Here is an 18,457-nt window from a genome sequence, read left to right as displayed (position 1 = left end):
CCTGACCACCACTGAGCAAGACACAGAAGTACAAGGTGCTCAGAGACACAACTGAGGTAAGGAAGCTGAGCCCGACCACCACTGAGCAAGACACAGAAGTACAAGGTGCTCAGAGACACAACTGAGGTAAGGAAGCTGAGCCCGACCACCACTGAGCAAGACACAGAAGTACAAGGTGCTCAGAGACACAACTGAGGTAAGGAAGCTGAGCCTGACCACCACTGAGCAAGACAAAAAAGTACAAGGTGCTCAGAGACACAGCTGAGGTGAGGAAGCTGAGCCTGACCACCACTGAGCGACACAGAAGTACAAGGTGCTCAGAGACACAACTGAGGTAAGGAAGCTGAGCCTGACCACCACTGAGCAAGACAAAAAGTACAAGGTGCTCAGAGACACAGCCGAGGTGAGGAGGCCGAGCCTGACCACCACTGAGCAAGACACAGAAGTACAAGGTACTCAGAGACACAGCCAAGGTGAGGAGGCCGAGCCTGACCACCACTGAGCAAGACACAGAAGTACAAGGTGCTCAGAGACACATCCGAGGTGAGGAGGCCGAGCCTGACCACCACTGAGCAAGACACAGAAGTACAAGGTGCTCAGAGACACAGCCGAAGGGAGGAAGCCGAGCCTGACCACCACTGAGCAAGACATAGAAGTACAAGGTGCTCAGAGACACATCCGAGGTGAGGAGGCCGAGCCTGACCACCACTGAGCAAGACACAGAAGTACAAAGTACTCAGAGACACAGCCGAAGTGAGGAAGCTGTATATACAGCACTATGTATTATATCCTGTATATATGACATCTTTGTGGTGCTGGCATCGGTGTGCGTGGCCTTCACCAGTGCAGAGGTTGCAGTTACACCTGGCATTACTAGTGGCATGTGATAATGGGCAGCCCATGAGACAGATGTCACCTGGAACCTGGCGACTGCTTGGCCATAAATGTGACTTTCTCCACCATTGAATCCGTTACCGTTCCGATATTTCTACATCTTCATTCTCCAGCATTGGATCTGCGTCGTTACCGTTCCGATATTAGTACATCTTCTTTCTCCACCATTGGATCTGCGTCGTTACCGTTCCGATATTAGTACATCTTCTTTCTCCACCATTGGATCCCGCTTCGTTACCGTTCTGGTATTTCTACATCTTCTTTCTCCACCATTGGATCCCGCGTTGTTACCGTTCTGATATTTGTACATCTTCTTTCTCCACCATTGGATCCCGCGTCGTTACCGTTCCGATATTTGTACATCTTCATTCTCTGCCATTGGATCCCACGTCGTTACCGTTCCAATATTTGTACATCTTCTTTCTCCACCATTGGATCCCGCTTCGTTACCGTTCCGATATTTTTACATCTTCTTTCTCCACCATTGGATCCTGTGTCGTTACCGTTCCAAAATTTGTACATCTTCTTTCTCCACCATTGGATCCTGCGCCGTTACCGTTCCGATATTTGTACATCTTCTTTCTCCGCCATTGGATTCAGCGTCATTACCGTTCCAATATTTGTACATCTTCTTTCTCCGCCATTGGATCCCGTGTCGTTACCGTTCCGATATTTGTACATCTTCTTTCTCCACCATTGAATCCCGCGCCGTTACCATTCCGATATTTGTACATCTTCTTTCTCCGCCATTGGATCCCGTGCCGCTACCGTTCCGATATTTGTACATCTTCTTTCTCCACCATTGAATCCCGCGCCGTTACCATTCCGATATTTGTACATCTTCTTTCTCCGCCATTGGATCCCGTGCCGCTACCGTTCCGATATTTGTACATCTTCTTTCTCCACCATTGGATCCCGCGTCGTTACCGTTCCTATATCAGTACATCTTTCTCCACCATTGGATCCCGCACCATTACCGTTCCGATATCTGTACATCTTCTTTCTCCACCATTGGATCCCGCGCCGTTACCGTTCCAATATTTGTACATCTTCTTTCTCCACCATTGGATCCCGCGTCGTTACCATTCCTATATCTCTACATCTTCTTTCTCCATCATTGGATCCTGCGCCGTTACCGTTCCGATATTTCTACATCTTTCTCCACCATTGGATCCCGTGCCGCTACCGTTCCGATATTTCTACATCTTCTTTCTCCGCCATAGGATCCTGTGCCGCTACCGTTCCGATATTTGTACATTTTTGCTGTGATTTTGCTTGTCCCCTCCCCCTCCGGCGGATACTTCATTAATCCATATGGCACCGTTCTCGTTAATGTTGGCACGTTGTTTCGAGTCTCTTCTCCCCCCCATGGAGAGGTCTTACCTCATTACAAACAAACACTACACTTTTCCTGGTTACCATTGTTGCCTTTTCACTCTCTGGTTTTAAACAGCCTCATCCTGGAGTGGCGCATCTCCGAGGATTTCTATAAGATACATAATATATGCCGACATTCACATTAGCTGCTATTCACAGGCCACAATAGGAGCCTTGTCAAGAGCGAGCATCACCACCGTGCGTGGAATGTAGCGGCGGAACAATGATCTGACAAAGAGAAGGGTTACACATTGTGTGTCTTCAAGTGCTAAAAATAATAAGCGTCTTGTGGAATAAGACATGTGCATGGCCTAATCATGAGCGGAGTACAACAACACGGTGCTATGATACATGCCAAGGCTGCGAAATGTGCGGGAAGGAGAAACCAGAGAGATACGGGAAGATATAGGAAGGCAGGAGCGGATACAAGGATAATGCAGGCAGACACTAGCGGAAACAAGGGAGATACAGAAAATTAAGGAAGATATGGAAAGACACGAGTAGATACAAGGAACATACGGGAAAATACAGGAAGGCATGGAAAGACAGGAGCGGATACAAGAGGGATACGGGAAAATTAAGATATGGAAAGACACGAGTAGATACAAGGAACATACGGGAAAATACAGGAAGGTATGGAAAGACAGGAGAGGATACAAGAGGGATACGGGAAACTTAAGGAAGATATGGAAAGACACGAGTAGATACAAGGAACATACGGGAAAATACAGGAAGATATGAAAAGACAGAAGCGGATACAAGGATAATACAGGCAGACACTAGCGGAAACAAGGGGGATACAGGAAAATTAAGGAAGATATGGAAAAACATGAGTAGATACAAGGAACATACTGGAAAATACAGGAAGGTATGGAAAGACAGAAGCGGATACAAGGGGGATACGGGAAAATTAAAGAAGATATGGAAAGACACGAGTAGATACAAGGAACATATGGGAAACTACAGGATGGTATGGAAAGACAGGAGCAGAAACAAGGGAGATACGGAAAAATTAAGGAAGATATGGAAAGACACGAGTAGATACAAGGAACATACTGGAAAATACAGGAAAGTATGGAAAGACAGGAGTGGATACAAGGGGGATACGGGAATATTAAAGAAGATATGGAAAGACACGAGTAGATACAAGGAACATACGGGAAAATACAGGAAGGTATGGAAAGACAGGAGCGGATACAAGGGGGATACGGGAAAATTAAGGAAGATATGGAAAGACACGAGTAGAGACAAGGAACATACGGGAAAATACAGGAAGGTGTGGAAAGACAGAAGCGGATACAAGGGGGATACGGGAAAATTAAGGAAGATATGGAAAGACACGAGTAGAGACAAGGAAAATATGGGAAAATACAGGAAGGTATGGAAAGACAGGAGCGGATACAAGGGGGATACGGGAAAATTAAGGAAGATATAGAAAGATACAAGTAGAGCCAAGGAACATACGGGAAAATACAGGAAGGTATGGAAAGACAGGAGCGGATACAAGGGGGATACGGGAAAATTAAGGAAGATATGGAAAAACACGAGTAGATACAAGGAACATATGGGAAAATACAGGAAGGTGTGGAAAGACAGGAGCGAATACAAGGGGGATACAGGAAAATTAAGGAAGATATGGAAAGACACGAGTAGAGATAAGGGATATACGGGAAAATACAGGAAGGTATGGAAAGACAGGAGCAGATACAAGGGGATACGGGAAAATTAAGGAAGATATGGAAAGACACAAGGAGATACAGCATGCGGAAAATACAGGAAGGTGTGGAAAGATACAAGAGAGAAACTGGAAAATACAGGAAGGTATGGAAAGACACGAGCAGATACAAGGGAGATACGAGAAAAATTTAGGAAGATACTGGAAAGTATGGAAAGACACGAGCGGATACAAGGAAAATACAGAAAGATGCAGGAAAGGATGAAAAGACAAAAGCAGATATAAGGGAGTTATGTGAAAATATAGGAAGTTTTGGACAGATACGAGCAGATACAAGGTAAATACAGAGAGATATAGGAAGGTATGTAAAGACACAAACAAATAGAAGGGAGATATGGAAAAATACAAAAAATACAAGAAAATATGGAAAGACACGAGTGAATATAAGGGAGATATGAGACAAATTAGGAAGATAATGTAAAATATTGAAACACCAGCGGATACAGGGAAAATACAGAAAGATCCAGTAAGGTATGGAAAGACACGAGCAGATACAAGGAAAATATATAGAAACATACAGGAAGGTATGGAAAGACACGAGCAGATACAAGGGAGATGTAGAAACATACAGGAAGGTATGGAAAGACACAAGTGGATACCAGGGAGATATGTGAAAATACAGGAAGATATGGAAAGACAGATACAAGGAAAATACAGAAAGCTACAGGAAGGCATGGAAAGATCAGGGATAACACGAGTGGATACAAGAAAAATACTGGTCGAAAAGAGCGATATTGGAAGAACATACAGGAAGACAGGAAAAATCAGGAGGACACACGGAGGATACAGAAGATAAAGAGTGTACATGAAGATATAAGAAAATAGAGGAAGACACAGCAATATAAAAGAAGACACAAGAGGATACAAGGAAGATAAAGAGTGATACAGGAAGATATAAGAACATACAGGAAAATACAGGAATACACGAGGGACACAATGAAGATAAAGAGAGATACATGAAAATATAAGAAGATTCAGGAAGATATGAGAAGACATGAGCAGATACAAGGAAGATTCAGGAAGATAAAAGAATATTGGAAAATACAGAAAGATATAGGAAGATAAAAAGATGCAAGAGAAGATAAGAAGATACAGGAAAAATAGGAAAATGGAGGAATACATGGGGATACAAATAAAGAAATATAAAGGAAGATATGAGAAAACATGAAAAATAAACAAGAGTGGATACATGGAAGATATGGAAAGATAAAGAGAAATACAGGAATATACGGAATGACGTAAACAGATACAAGGAAGATACAGGAAAACAGATACAGGAAGATAGTACAGGGAAATTCAAGAAGATACAGAAAAATAAAGGAAGGCACATGAAGATATGCAAAATTACAGGCAAATACATGAACATATGAGAAGATAGGGGAACTTATAAGCAGATGAAAGGAAGATACTGAAGATAAATACAGGAAGATGCAAGAAGATATGGTAAATGTGGGAAGGTAGAGAAGACATGGGAGGACACAAGCAGATTCAAGGAAGATACAGGATGATATAGGAAGATAAGGAAAAATAGAAGTGACTGGAAGATATGAGTGAATACAAGGAAGATACACAAAAATACATCAAAATACGAGATGACGCGGGAATATACAGGAAGATATGGAAAAATGCTGTAAGATATGGGAAGACATAAACAGGTTATTGAGCAGGTACAAGGAAGATGCTGGAAAAAGCAGAAAGATATGAGAAGATATGCTAAAATACAGGAAGATACGGGATGATACGAGTGGATACAAGGAGAATATGAGAAAATAAACAGAGGTACAGGAAAATATCTAAAAAATGCAAAACATGGGTAAATACAAGAACATACAAGAAGATGTGGAAAAATACAGGAAGATATGGGAAGTTCCAGGAAAATGCAGGAAGATATGGGAAGTTACAGGAAAATACAGGAAGATATGGGAAGTTCCAGGAAAATGCAGGAAGATATGGGAAGTTACAGGAAAATACAGGAAGATATGGGAAGTTCCAGGAAGATATGGGAAGTTACAGGAAAATGCAGGAAGATATGGGAAGTTACAGGAAATACAGGAAGATATGTGAAGTTACAGGAAAATACAGGAAGATATGCGAAGTTACAGGAAAATGCAGGAAGATATGGGAAGTTACAGGAAAATGCAGGAAGATATGGGAAGTTACAGGAAAATGCAGGAAGATATGGGAAGTTACAGGAAAATACAGGAAGATATGGGAAGTTACAGGAAAATGCAGGAAGATATGGGAAGTTACAGGAAGATATGGGAAGTTACAGGAAAATGCAGGAAGATATGGGAAGTTACAGGAAATACAGGAAGATATGTGAAGTTACAGGAAAATACAGGAAGATATGGGAAGTTCCAGGAAAATGCAGGAAGATATGGGAAGTTACAGGAAAATACAGGAAGATATGGGAAGTTACAGGAAAATACAGGAAGATATGGGAAGTTACAGGAAAATACAGGAAGATATGGGAAGTTACAGGAAAATACAGGAAGATATGGGAAGTTACAGGAAAATACAGGAAGATATGGGAAGTTACAGGAAAATACAGGAAGATATGGGAAGTTACAGGAAAATGCAGGAAGATATGGGAAGTTACAGGAAAATACAGGAAGATATGGGAAGTTACAGGAAAATACAGGAAGATATGGGAAGTTACAGGAAAATACAGGAAGATATGGGAAGTTACAGGAAAATACAGGAAAATAGGGGAAGTTACAGGAAAATACAGGAAGATATGGGAAGTTACAGGAAAATGCAGGAAGATATGGGAAGTTACAGGAAAATGCAGGAAGATATGGGAAGTTACAGGAAAATGCAGGAAGCTACTGAATGACAAGCAGATATAATATGGAAGATAAGAGAAAATACAAGGAAGATACAAGAAAACACAGGAAGATATAGAAAATTTCAGGGAGATACTGGATGATATGGGAAGACAAGCAGTTAGAAGAAAGATACAGTAAAATACAGGACGATATGATAAGACGAGGAGATCCAAGGAAGTTATGGGTACATAAAGAGGGATGCAGGATCTAAAGCCCATTCACACCTGTGGAGAGATCTGAAGATTGGGAGAAGAGGAGAGAAGACGCCTTCAGATGTCAGAGACCTGGAGACGTTCATAGAGAAGAGTCTGAGACTCCAGGTGAGAGGAGGAAGAAGCTGTGGACGGGGACAGGAGGCGAATGATGGAAGTATTTATTCCAGAGGGGAAAGGGGCATCCAAATATTAAGATGAGGGGGCAACAATTCTATCTGGACCATTTTTGGGGCTTTGATTGAATTTCTGTCCAATTTGTCTTTTTATTTTTTTTGTGTTGTTCCAATAAAGAAAGGAAATAAACCCGCGTATAACAAAACCTGTGTAATTGTAATAATTATCTGGAGAAATACTTTATTTTCTGCAACAATTTCAAGGAGGCCAACACTATCAGCCGTGACTGTAGGAGGAAATATGGGGAATTACAGGAATACGGAAGGTAGAGAGATATGAGAAGATATGAAAAGTCGTGATCAGATACAAGGAAGATACGGGAAAATTTAGAAAGATATAATTTATTGGAAGATATGTGAAAATACAGGACGATATGGAAAGAAGAGGAAGATATGGGAAAATACAGGAAGATATGGAAAGAAGAGGAAGATATGGGAAAATACAGAAAAATATGGGAAAATACAGGAAGATATGGGAAAATACAGTAAGATATGGGAAAATACAGTAAGATATGGGAAAATACAGGAAGATATGGAAAGAAGAAGATATGGGAAAATACAGTAAGATATGGGAAAATACAGGAAGATATGGAAAGAAGAGGAAGATATGGGAAAATACAGTTAGATATGGGAAAATACAGGAAGATATGGAAAGAAGAAGATATGGGAAAATACAGTAAGATACGGGAAAATACAGGAAGATATGGAAAGAAGAGGAAGATATGGGAAAATACAGTAAGATATGGGAAAATACAGGACGATATGGAAAGAAGAGGAAGATATGGGAAAATACAGTAAGATATGGGAAAATACAGGAAGATATGGAAAAATACTGTAAGATATGGGAAAATACAGGAAGATATGGGAAAATACAGTAAGATATGGGAAAATATAGGAAGATATGGAAAGAAGAGGAAGATATGGGAAAATACAGAAAGATATGGGAAAATACAGGAAGATATGGAAAGAAGAGGAAGATATGGCAAAATACAGTAAGATATGGGAAAATACAGTAAGATATGGGAAAATACAGGAAGATATGGAAAGAAGAGGAAGATATGGAAAAATACAGTAAGATATGGGAAGATATGGAAAGAAGAGGAAGATATGGGAAAATACAGTAAGATATGGGAAAATACAGGAAGATATGGAAAGAAGAGGAAGATATGGGAAAATACAGAAAAATATGGGAAAATACAGGAAGATATGGAAAGAAGAGGAAGATATGGAAAAATACAGTAAAATATGGGAAAATACAGGAAGATATGGAAAGAAGAGGAAGATATGGGAAAATACAGTAAGATATGGGAAAATGCAGGAAGATATGGAAAGAAGAGGAAGATATGGGAAAATACAGTAAGATACGGGAAAATACTGGAAGATACCATATTATACAGGAAGATACTGGAAAAAACCTGAAAGATATTGGAAGATACCAGAAAGTACAAAAAGATACAGGAAGATATAGAAAATTACTCTAAAGTAAAGATAAATAAAGATACAAGAAATTATAAGGTGATGCAAGAAGTTACAGTATTATACAGGAAAATACCAGAAGAGATAGGAAAATATAGTAAGATACAGGAAACCAAGGGATGATGCAAGAAGATATGGGAAAATTCAGGAATATACAAGTAAATATAGGAAGATATGGGAAACTACAGGGAGGTACAAGAATATAGGGAAAACTACAAGAAGATATTGAAAGATATGATTGGATACAGGGCAGATATGAGGAGGTACTGGAACACCCAGGAAGATAAGGAAACATAGAGGACGATACAGATGCTCATAGTGAAGCCGGCGTGGCACACAGTGGCAGAGCTCGTATACACTCTGTACCTGTATATATTCTGGCCGGTGACCGCTCCACACAGCTGCTGTGAAGCCCCTATAGATCCATGGCTGGACCATATATGACATCCCCCCATTCTCCTCCTGTGGCCTCCCCAATTCTCCTCCTGTGCCCCCCCACCATTCTCCTCCTGTGCCCCCCCACCATTCTCCTCCTGTGCCCCCCCACCATTCTCCTCCTGTGCCCCCCCACCATTCTCCTCCTGTGCCCCCCACCATTCTCCTCCTGTGCCCCCCCCACCATTCTCCTCCTGTGCCCCCCCACCATTCTCCTCTTGTGCCCCCCCACCATTCTCCTCCTGTGCCCCCCCACCATTCTCTTCCTGTGCCCCCCCCCACCATTCTCCTCCTGTGCCCCCCCACCATTCTCCTCCTGTGCCCGCCCCACCATTCTCCTCCTGTGGCCCCCCCCCATTCTCCTCCTGTACCCCCCCACCATTCTCCTCCTGTGCCCCCCACCATTCTCCTCCTGTGCCCCCCCACCATTCTCCTCCTGTGCTCCCCCACCATTCTCCTCCTGTACCCCCCCACCATTCTCCTCCTGTGCCCCCCACCATTCTCCTCCTGTGCCCCCCCACCATTCTCCTCCTGTGCCCCCCCCCACCATTCTCCTCCTGTGCCCCCCCCACCATTCTCCTCCTGTGCCCCCCCCCCAGTCTCCTCCTGTACCCCCCCCACCATTCTCCTCCTGTGCCCCCCACCATTCTCCTCCTGTGCCCCCTCACCATTCTCCTCCTGTGCTCCCCCACCATTCTCCTCCTGTGCCCCCCCACCATTCTCCTCTTGTGCCCCCCCACCATTCTCCTCCTGTGCCCCCCCATTCTCCTCAGACTGGAGCTTACGATCTCGGCCTGCACTGCTCCTGTATCTGAATATTGTTATTTGTATGGTCTCATTGTCTGTACCCGTCCCCTCTGAATTGTACAGCGCTGCGGAATATGCTGGCGCTATAGAAATAATAATAATAATAATAATAATAATAAAGAAGGATATAAGAAAAGATCAGAAGATAGGAAAATATATGGGAAAGAAAGCTAGAGATGTCGGAAAATTCAGGAAGATAAACATAGTTACAGGAAAATACACGAAGATACTGAAAGATATGGGAAAATACTGGAAGATAATGAGAGATGCAGAAACATGTGTAAAAACATAGGAAGATAAGGGAAAATATAGTAAGATATTGGTAGACGAAAAGGTCCACAAGCAAGATGTAAGAAAATACTGACACAGCCGGGAAAATAAAGAAAGATATAGAAACAGAAAGATACTAGAATATATCAGACGTCAAGAAAAAATGCAAGAAAGAAACTGGAAGATATGCAAAAATGCAAGAAAGTAAAGAATAATACAGGAAGATACTGAAGGATATGGGAAGATATCAATCAGATACAGGGAGATGAAGGAAAACACAATACTGAAGAGATTCAAAATACTGTACATGATAAAATATGGAAAGATATGGGAGAAACAAGAAGGTAAGCTAATATAACAAAAATATTGGAAGCTATGGGAAAATATCAAAAAGATTAAAAAAGATAAAGGAAAATCAGGAATGCATAGAAAGAAACAGTGAACTATTGAAGGATATAGGAAACTGAGAAAGATAATCGTAGATATGGGGAAATACAGGAAGATACGGAGCGATACAGGAAGATACTGAAGAATAATGGAAATATCAGAAATAAATAAGCAGATATGGGGAAATACAGGAAAATATGGAGCGATACAGGAAAATACTGAAGAATCATAGAAAATATCAGAAATAAAAAGGCAGATATGGGGAAATACAGGAAGATATGGAGCGATACAGGAAGATACTGAAGAATCATAGAAAATATCAGAAATAAAAAGGCAGATATGGGGAAATACAGGAAGATATGGAGCGATACAGGAAGATACTGAAGAATCATAGAAAATATCAGAAATAAAAAGGCAGATATGGGGAAATACAGGAAGATATGGAGCGATACAGGAAGATACTGAAGAATCATAGAAAATATCAGAAATAAAAAGGCAGAAATGGGGAAATACAGTAAGATATGGAGCGATACAGGAAAATACTGAAGAATCATAGAAAATAGAAATAAAAAGGCAGATATGGGGAAATACAGGAAGATATGGAGCGATACAGGAAAATACTGAAGAATCATAGAAAATATCAGAAATAAAAAGGCAGATATGGGGAAATACAGGAAGATATGGAGCGATACAGGAAAATACTGAAGAATCATAGAAAATATCAGAAATAAAAAGGCAGATATGGGGAAATACAGAAAGATATGGAGCGATACAGGAAGATACTGAAGAATCAGAAAATATCAGAAATAAAAAGGCAGATATGGGGAAATACAGGAAGATATGGAGCGATACAGGAAAATACTGAAGAATCATAGAAAATATCAGAAATAAAAAGGCAGATATGGGGAAATACAGGAAGATATGGAGCGATACAGGAAAATACTGAAGAATCATAGAAAATATCAGAAATAAAAAGGCAGATATAGGGAAATACAGGAAGATATGGAGCGATACAGGAAGATACTGAAAAATAATGGAAAATATCAGAAAAAGGCAGATATGGGGAAATTCAGGAAGTTATGGAGCGATACAGGAAGATACTGCAGAATAATAGAAAATATCAGAAATAAAAAGGCAGATATGGGGAAATACAGGAAGGTATGGAGCAATACAGGAAGATACTGAAGAATAATGGAAATATCAGAAAAAGGCAGATATGGGGAAATACAGGAAGGTATGGAGCAATACAGGAAGATACTGAAGAATAATGGAAATATCAGAAATAAATAAGCAGATATGGGGAAATACAGGAAGATATGGAGCGATACAGGAAAATACTGAAGAATCATAGAAAATATCAGAAATAAAAAGGCAGATATGGAGAATTACAGGAAGATATGGAACGATACAGGAAAATACTGAAGAATAATGGAAAATATCAGAAATAAAAAAGCAGATATGGGGAAATACAGGAAGGTATGGAGCGATACAGGAAGATAATAAAGAATAATGGAAAATATCAGAAATAAAAAGGCAGATATGGGGAAATACAGGAAGGTATGGAGCGATACGTGAAGATACTGCAGAATAATAGAAAATATCAGAAATAAAAAGGCAGATATGAGGAAATACAGGAAGATATGGAGCGATACAGGAAGATACTGAAGACTCTTAGAAAATATCAGAAATAAATAAGCAGATATGGGGAAATACAGGAAGGTATGGAGCGATACGTGAAGATACTGCAGAATAATAGAAAATATCACAAAATAAAAAGGCAGATATGGGGAAATACAGGAAGATATGGAGCGATACAGGAAGATACTGAAGAAGAATAATGGAAAATATCAGAAATAAAAAGGCAGATATGGGGAAATACCGGAAGCTGTGGAGCGATACAGGAAGATAAAGAATAATGGAAAATATCAGAAATAAAAAGGCAGATATGGGGAAATACAGGAAGGTATGGAGCGATATAGGAAGATACTGCAGAATAATAGAAAATATCAGAAATAAAAAGGCAGATATGGGGAAATACAGGAAGGTATGCAGCGATACGTGAAGATACTGCAGAATAATAGAAAATATCACGAAATAAAAAGGCCGATATGGAGAAATACAGGAAGATATGGAGCGATACAGGAAAATAATGAAGAATAATGGAAAATATCAGAAATAAAAAAACAAATATGGGGAAATACCAGAAGGTATGGAGCGATACAGGAAGATAATAAAGAATAATGAAAAATATCAGAAATAAAAAGGCAGATATGGGGAAATACAGGAAGGTATGGAGCGATACAGGAAGATACTGAAGAATAATGGAAAATATCAGAAATAAAAAGGCAGATATGGGGAAATACAGGAAGGTGTGCACAGGTAACTGAACTGATACATCTCCTGTTCAGCTAAAACCTCCCGGTGTGCACAGGTAACTGAACTGATACATCTCCTGTTCAGCTAAAACCTCCCGGTGTGCACAGGTAACTGAACTGATACATCTGCTGTTCAGCTAGAACCTCCCGGTGTGCACAGGTAACTGAACTGATACATCTGCTGTTCAGCTAAAACCTCCCGGTGTGCACAGGTAACTGAACTGATACATCTCCTGTTCAGCTAGAACCTCCCGGTGTGCACAGGTAACTGAACTGATACATCTGCTGTTCAGCTAGAACCTCCCGGTGTGCACAGGTAACTGAACTGATACATCTGCTGTTCAGCTAGAACCTCCCGGTGTGCACAGGTAACTGAACTGATACATCTGCTGTTCAGCTAGAACCTCCCGGTGTGCACAGGTAACTGAACTGATACATCTGCTGTTCAGCTAGAACCTCCCGGTGTGCACAGGTAACTGAACTGATACATCTGCTGTTCAGCTAAAACGTCCTGGTGTGCACAGGTAACTGAACTGATACATCTCCTGTTCAGCTAGAACCTCCCGGTGTGCACAGGTAACTGCACTGATACATCTGCTGTTCAGCTAAAACCTCCTGGTGTGCACAGGTAACTGCACTGATACATCTCCTGTTCAGCTAAAACCTCCCGGTGTGCACAGGTAACTGAACTGATACATCTGCTGTTCAGCTAGAACCTCCTGGTGTGCACAGGTAACTGATCTGATACATCTCCTGTTCAGCTAAAACGTCCTGGTGTGCACAGGTAACTGAACTGATACATCTCCTGTTCAGCTAGAACCTCCTGGTGTGCACAGGTAACTGAACTGATACCTCTCCTGTTTAGCTAGAACCTCCCGGTGTGCACAGGTAACTGAACTGATACATCTCCTGTTCAGCTAAAACCTCCCGGTGTGCACAGGTAACTGAACTGATACATCTCCTGTTCAGCTAGAACCTCCTGGTGTGCACAGGTAACTGAACTGATACATCTCCTGTTCAGCTAAAACGTCCTGGTGTGCACAGGTAACTGAACTGATACATCTCCTGTTCAGCTAGAACCTCCTGGTGTGCACAGGTAACTGAACTGATACCTCTCCTGTTTAGCTAAAACCTCCTGGTGTGCACAGGTAACTGAACTGATACCTCTCCTGTTCAGCTAAAACCTCCTGGTGTGCACAGGTAACTGAACTGATACATCTCCTGTTCAGCTAATACCTCCCGGTGTGCACAGGTAACTGAACTGATACATCTCCTGTTCAGCTAAAACGTCCTGGTGTGCACAGGTAACTGAACTGATACATCTCCTGTTCAGCTAGAACCTCCCGGTGTGCACAGGTAACTGATCTGATACCTCTCCTGTTTAGCTAGAACCTCCCGGTGTGCACAGGTAACTGAACTGATACATCTCCTGTTCAGCTAGAACCTCCCGGTGTGCACAGGTAACTGAACTGATACCTCTCCTGTTTAGCTAGAACCTCCCGGTGTGCACAGGTAACTGAACTGATACATCTCCTGTTCAGCTAAAACCTCCCGGTGTGCACAGGTAACTGAACTGATACATCTCCTGTTCAGCTAGAACCTCCTGGTGTGCACAGGTAACTGAACTGATACATCTCCTGTTCAGCTAAAACGTCCTGGTGTGCACAGGTAACTGAACTGATACATCTCCTGTTCAGCTAGAACCTCCTGGTGTGCACAGGTAACTGAACTGATACCTCTCCTGTTTAGCTAAAACCTCCCGGTGTGCACAGGTAACTGAACTGATACCTCTCCTGTTCAGCTAAAACCTCCTGGTGTGCACAGGTAACTGAACTGATACATCTCCTGTTCAGCTAATACCTCCCGGTGTGCACAGGTAACTGAACTGATACATCTCCTGTTCAGCTAATACCTCCCGGTGTGCACAGGTAACTGAACTGATACATCTCCTGTTCAGCTAAAACCTCCCGGTGTGCACAGGTAACTGAACTGATACATCTGCTGTTCAGCTAGAACCTCCTGGTGTGCACAGGTAACTGAACTGATACATCTGCTGTTCAGCTAGAACCTCCCGGTGTGCACAGGTAACTGAACTGATACATCTCCTGTTCAGCTAAAACGTCCTGGTGTGCACAGGTAACTGAACTGATACCTCTCCTGTTTAACTAAAACCTCCTGGTGTGCACAGGTAACTGAACTGATACCTCTCCTGTTCAGCTAAAACCTCCTGGTGTGCACAGGTAACTGAACTGATACATCTCCTGTTCAGCTAGAACCTCCTGGTGTGCACAGGTAACTGAACTGATACCTCTCCTGTTCAGCTAAAACCTCCCGGTGTGCACAGGTAACTGAACTGATACATCTCCTGTTCAGCTAGAACCTCCTGGTGTGCACAGGTAACTGAACTGATACCTCTCCTGTTTAACTAAAACCTCCTGGTGTGCACAGGTAACTGAACTGATACCTCTCCTGTTCAGCTAAAACCTCCTGGTGTGCACAGGTAACTGAACTGATACATCTCCTGTTCAGCTAATACCTCCCGGTGTGCACAGGTAACTGAACTGATACATCTCCTGTTCAGCTAAAACCTCCCGGTGTGCACAGGTAACTGAACTGATACATCTCCTGTTCAGCTAGAACCTCCCGGTGTGCACAGGTAACTGAACTGATACATCTCCTGTTCAGCTAGAACCTCCCGGTGTGCACAGGTAACTGCACTGATACATCTCCTGTTCAGCTAAAACCTCCTGGTGTGCACAGGTAACTGAACTGATACATCTGCTGTTCAGCTAAAACGTCCTGGTGTGCACAGGTAACTGAACTGATACATCTCCTGTTCAGCTAGAACCTCCCGGTGTGCACAGGTAACTGAACTGATACATCTCCTGTTCAGCTAGAACCTCCCGGTGTGCACAGGTAACTGAACTGATACATCTGCTGTTCAGCTAAAACCTCCCGGTGTGCACAGGTAACTGAACTGATACATCTCCTGTTCAGCTAAAACCTCCCGGTGTGCACAGGTAACTGAACTGATACATCTCCTGTTCAGCTAGAACCTCCCGGTGTGCACAGGTAACTGAACTGATACATCTGCTGTTCAGCTAAAACCTCCCGGTGTGCACAGGTAACTGAACTGATACATCTGCTGTTCAGCTAAAACGTCCTGGTGTGCACAGGTAACTGAACTGATACATCTGCTGTTCAGCTAGAACCTCCCGGTGTGCTCAGGTAACTGAACTGATACATCTCCTGTTCAGCTAAAACCTCCCGGTGTGCACAGGTAACTGAACTGATACATCTCCTGTTCAGCTAGAACCTCCCGGTGTGCACAGGTAACTGAACTGATACATCTCCTGTTCAGCTAAAACCTCCCGGTGTGCACAGGTAACTGAACTGATACATCTGCTGTTCAGCTAAAACTTCCCGGTGTGCACAGGTAACTGAACTGATACATCTGCTGTTCAGCTAAAACCTCCCGGTGTGCACAGGTAACTGAACTGATACATCTGCTGTTCAGCTAGAACCTCCTGGTGTGCACAGGTAACTGCACTGATACATCTCCTGTTCAGCTAAAACCTCCTGGTGTGCACAGGTAACTGAACTGATACATCTGCTGTTCAGCTAAAACCTCCCGGTGTGCACAGGTAACTGAACTGATACATCTGCTGTTCAGCTAAAACCTCCCGGTGTGCACAGGTAACTGAACTGATACATCTGCTGTTCAGCTAAAACGTCCTGGTGTGCACAGGTAACTGCACTGATACATCTCCTGTTCAGCTAAAACCTCCCGGTGTGCACAGGTAACTGAACTGATACATCTGCTGTTCAGCTAAAACCTCCCGGTGTGCACAGGTAACTGAACTGATACATCTGCTGTTCAGCTAAAACGTCCTGGTGTGCACAGGTAACTGCACTGATACATCTCCTGTTCAGCTAAAACCTCCCGGTGTGCACAGGTAACTGAACTGATACATCTCCTGTTCAGCTAGAACCTCCTGGTGTGCACAGGTAACTGAACTGATACATCTCCTGTTCAGCTAAAACCTCCCGGTGTGCACAGGTAACTGAACTGATACATCTCCTGTTCAGCTAGAACCTCCCGGTGTGCACAGGTAACTGAACTGATACATCTGCTGTTCAGCTAAAACCTCCTGGTGTGCACAGGTAACTGAACTGATACATCTGCTGTTCAGCTAAAACCTCCCGGTGTGCACAGGTAACTGAACTGATACATCTGCTGTTCAGCTAGAACCTCCTGGTGTGCACAGGTAACTGAACTGATACATCTCCTGTTCAGCTAAAACCTCCTGGTGTGCACAGGTAACTGAACTGATACATCTGCTGTTCAGCTAAAACCTCCCGGTGTGCACAGGTAACTGAACTGATACATCTCCTGTTCAGCTAGAACCTCCCGGTGTGCACAGGTAACTGAACTGATACATCTGCTGTTCAGCTAAAACCTCCTGGTGTGCTCAGGTAACTGAACTGATACATCTCCTGTTCAGCTAAAACCTCCCGGTGTGCACAGGTAACTGAACTGATACATCTGCTGTTCAGCTAAAACCTCCCGGTGTGCACAGGTAACTGAACTGATACATCTCCTGTTCAGCTAAAACCTCCCGGTGTGCACAGGTAACTGAACTGATACATCTCCTGTTCAGCTAAAACCTCCCGGTGTGCACAGGTAACTGAACTGATACATCTGCTGTTCAGCTAAAACCTCCCGGTGTGCACAGGTAACTGAACTGATACATCTCCTGTTCAGCTAAAACCTCCCGGTGTGCACAGGTAACTGAACTGATACATCTGCTGTTCAGCTAAAACCTCCCGGTGTGCACAGGTAACTGAACTGATACATCTCCTGTTCAGCTAAAACCTCCCGGTGTGCACAGGTAACTGAACTGATACATCTCCTGTTCAGCTAGAACCTCCCGGTGTGCACAGGTAACTGAACTGATACATCTGCTGTTCAGCTAGAACCTCCCGGTGTGCACAGGTAACTGAACTGATACATCTCCTGTTCAGCTAGAACCTCCTGGTGTGCACAGGTAACTGAACTGATACATCTGCTGTTCAGCTGGAACCTCCCGGTGTGCACAGGTTACTGAACTGATACATCTGCTGTTCAGCTAGAACCTCCCGGTGTGCACAGGTAACTGATCTGATACATCTCCTGTTCAGCTAGAACCTCCTGGTGTGCACAGGTAACTGAACTGATACATCTCCTGTTCAGCTAAAACCTCCCGGTGTGCACAGGTAACTGAACTGATACATCTCCTGTTCAGCTAGAACCTCCCGGTGTGCACAGGTAACTGAACTGATACATCTGCTGTTCAGCTAAAACCTCCCGGTGTGCACAGGTAACTGAACTGATACATCTCCTGTTCAGCTAAAACCTCCCGGTGTGCACAGGTAACTGAACTGATACATCTCCTGTTCAGCTAGAACCTCCTGGTGTGCACAGGTAACTGAACTGATACATCTC

Source organism: Anomaloglossus baeobatrachus, chromosome 4, assembly GCF_048569485.1.
Source record: "Anomaloglossus baeobatrachus isolate aAnoBae1 chromosome 4, aAnoBae1.hap1, whole genome shotgun sequence".
NCBI classification, from domain to species: domain Eukaryota; kingdom Metazoa; phylum Chordata; class Amphibia; order Anura; family Aromobatidae; genus Anomaloglossus; species Anomaloglossus baeobatrachus.
This window is presented reverse-complemented; position numbering follows the sequence as displayed.